This window comes from Cannabis sativa, chromosome 2 (genome assembly GCF_029168945.1).
Source record: "Cannabis sativa cultivar Pink pepper isolate KNU-18-1 chromosome 2, ASM2916894v1, whole genome shotgun sequence".
In the NCBI taxonomy this organism is placed as follows: Eukaryota; Viridiplantae; Streptophyta; class Magnoliopsida; order Rosales; family Cannabaceae; genus Cannabis; species Cannabis sativa.
The window spans coordinates 47886433-47890216 of NC_083602.1; the positions used below are offsets into that span (position 1 = coordinate 47886433).

General features: G+C 32.6%; 1 long non-coding RNA gene across 1 annotated transcript; it reads left to right on the forward strand.

Moving 5' to 3' along the window:
* Positions 1–683: 683 nt before the first annotated feature.
* Positions 684–3441, forward strand: LOC133033977 (uncharacterized). The gene is made up of 3 exons (XR_009685970.1): positions 684–963; positions 2822–2894; positions 3126–3441. It is a non-coding gene; the product is annotated as an uncharacterized LOC133033977 (long non-coding RNA).
* Positions 3442–3784: the final 343 nt, after the last annotated feature.

Sequence of the window (3784 nt, forward strand, 5' to 3'; positions counted from 1 at the left end):
ATTAATGTGTCCTTCCGCTCAGATCTCTAACCCTTGTATCCTTTCTGTAGCAGAGTATAATCAAGATCTGAGCCCGAATCTCCTTCTTCTTTGAGTTTGATCCTTCACAGTCTTCCAATCTATGATTGAGTTACTGCTTGCTGTGTGTGGGCACTCACTCTTTCACTAGGGTCACGAAATTGATGAAGGAAAAAGAGAGAAGGGGTTTCGGCCAGGTATAGAAAGTGGGGAAGGCTCAGTTTTCTGAAGAGAGAAATTTCTGTCAGAAGATGATATGAAAACTTGTAATTTGACTGAGCTATCACTTTCTATTTATAGGCAACTGCTAGGTTTAGGTTAGGAATTATTCACTACTACAAAATAGGCTATTCCCAACGGTTTAGAAGAGGGTCAATTATTAGAACCGTTGGAAAAGGTAAGTGGATGTTTTTCCCATCGGTTTAGCACTGTAGCAAAAAAACTGTTGGGATAGTTATTGCCAACGGTGAATAACCGTTGGCAATACTAAATAGATTTTTTTTTTTAAAAAAAAAAATAGTTTATCCCAACGATTTTTAACTGTTGGCAATAGTAAGTATACCCAACAGTTTATAACTGTGGAGAATAATAGTATACCCAACACTTATTAACTGTTGGGAAAAGATGCATTTTATATTTAATTAATAATTTTTTTTAAAAAAAATATGGGCTGAAACTATTGGGATACCTCACCACGATCCTGTCCAAATCTCAGACCACAATTTCAGACCAAATCTCATCTCTCTTGACAACAATAACCCTAAATTTCAGACCTCATCACGATTCTGCCCGACGAGTCTGTCCGACGATTCTGACGGCAGCTCCTCACCATGATTCTGACGATTCAGTCTCTCTGCTTCTCCCGCGTCTCTTCCTCCACTAGCGGCCTCCCTTCTCTTTTTCGTTGTCTCGAATTCAATGGCACCTCGGATTCAAGAGGACGCGGTATACCTCTCTCTCTCTCTCTCTCTCTCTCTCTCTCTCTCTCTCTCTCTCTCTCTCTCTCTCTCTCTCTCTCTCTCTCTCTCTCTCTCTCTCTCTCTCTCTCTCTCTCTCTCTCTCTCTCTCTCTCTCTCTCTCTCTCTCTCTCTCTCTCTCTCTCTCTCTCTCTCTCTCTCTCTCTCTCTCTCTCTCTCTCTCTCTCTCTCTCTCTCGTAGAATCATAGACAATGAATCCATTTGGGTTAAATAGTCTTCAGTTGAGTTGGTCTGTAATTTTATTTGATTCCAAAGTTTGGCTGTTTTCTTCTCCATTTCTAACTTCATAAATATCAAAACCAAACCAGTCAAAATTCTTCTTCTTCTTCATTATAACACAAACACCAAACACACACTTCACTCTATTGATAATCTAATGCCAACAAAATCCCCAAATTCCAATTTTATTGGAGGAATGTGTTTGTTAATTGGAGAGATTAATTTGCTTGCCCAAATATAAGCCCACTTGAAAAAGTTCAATACCATAAATTATTTAACATTGTGTGAAGCCATCCTTAATTTAGTTCTATATTTCTCTCTTTTTAATTTTGTGCTATCTGATTTAATTCATTCTTTAATCTGTAATATACCAATTACTGAGATTATATTGTGAAATATTTTCTCTAGAGTGGGTATGAAGGAGGTTAGTATTATTGAAAAGAGAATAGTAAAGTTAAATATTAATGAAGAGACAATAATAGTATATTCAAGCGAGACACATTTAACAATGGGTAATGATATATAATACTATGAAGGAAATCGTTGATGCCGACCCCAACATCATTCAATTTCAAACAAAAAAACCTCACAGTAAGGCAATAATAGGCTTATGCACCATATATATTATGATGGTCTTGGTGTCTCGCTCCAGTCTTTATAATTATTACCTTATCTTTTGTCTTGACACACTCTATTCTGTATCTTGGATCGCAACAAACGGGTCCATTTTCATCTGATTCATTATGAAATAGAAGATATAATGTAAGAAGAATATGTTTTAAGTGTAGTATAGATAGTAATAATAGAGATGATTTAAAATAGAGTTAATGAGATATGAGGTTTCATTGCTTTTACTTTAGACGGTGAATTTGGTGTGTAGCCACTTTAGGAGAATGAAAGGAGCTGATTTTGTTGTGTTGGGTAATTGGGTTGGTTGTTAGGCTTGGTCCCTCCATCCAAGGAATTAATGTTATTAGCCAATGAAATCCATAATATTTTTGGCTTTGCTGTTTTTGGTATTGTTGATTTCTTAATTCAGGTAAATGGTACTCACTCTTTATCATCTTTCATTCCTAGACAAATTTATATGTTGCAAGTAGATAAATAGATACAATTGATTAATTAATTATAACTTATTTGATAATAGTCCTTATTGTTCACCATGAGAGAATCAATTATCCTATCTAAACGTAGGAGTACTACTTACTTATATTAGTTTGTCTCTGGTTTTAAATTCTAAAGTAATCTAAGATAAGATAACCCATGCCCTACTTACTTAATTAAATGTCAAAACATATATATTAATAAAGTAATCGTTGATAATTCAGAATTCAGTTTGGTATACGTACCAAAACTGTTGTGTCTTGGTTGCCACTGCAAAATAGCTTTTGTTGAAGAATTTTAATTTTTCCTGATTACATATCTGGTATAGTTTATAGATAAATTAACATATATATTATGATTGTGAATTTTGTGTTCAGCCATTTCATATATTAGTGTTGTTTAAAAAAAAATTAAAAAAATCATACATCAGATATTATTTTCCTATTGTAATCCTTAATACATTGGATATTGTAATATAATACTCTTTATTTTATTTTTGTAGGTATACTACAACTTTGATTTTGATTGATCATTGGTGTTTGAAGAACGCAAAGCAACTTTATTGGATTACTTAGGTACTATTCTACAATTTTAAAATTCTTTATTTTATATATTATTAATATAAGAATAGTTTGAATATCTTAGATATTCATCCGTAGTGAAGTAGGTTCTGCGATTATTTATATACTGCGGTCGGATGGGTGATTATTTTTTAATTGTTTTTTGTTGTTTATAGTAAGTGATTTTTTGTTATTTATAGTAAGTTTAAAAATTTTGGGAACGTTAAATCATAGTATGTCATGCAGATGATGGCAGCAGGCAAATGACTAATAACATAGAGTATGATGACCAATGATCGCTCATGGACGATCCACATGTGATCCAAGAAGACGATTGATAGGTTTGACATCAATCGCAGATACTATTGTCTTGTTTTTTTTTGGTTTTTAGGAAGTGATCTCCAGCTATTTCATTAAAGTCTCAAGTGACTACCTGGAGACTTATTTTATTCTTAGTATACATATTTTTAGATGTTTTGAAGATATTCTACAAAAGATTGCAAAATGTAAAAACTTAATTGGATTTCCTTCTTTTGTATTGCATTACTAAACTTTGATGGCATCTTATAAATTTCATGAAGCTTTAATCCTTTTGAAGAGTGTTAAATGTATGAATATTTTTATAAAAATATTATTATTGTTATTATATTTTTTCGTCATTGTATATTGGAAATTTAAATAATAAAAATAAAAGAGGAGAATCGCATTAACATTTCCATTTTACACTTTACTTCATATTGTCCATCGGTTTATAACCGTCATTTTAAGTAGTGTATTTTGTTAGTTATAGTCTGACTAAAGTCTTTCCCAACATTTCTTAACTGTCATTTAAAGTAACTTTTGCCACAGTTATAAACCGTCATTTAAAGAGATGTTTTCCATCAGTTACTACCTGATGGAAGTCT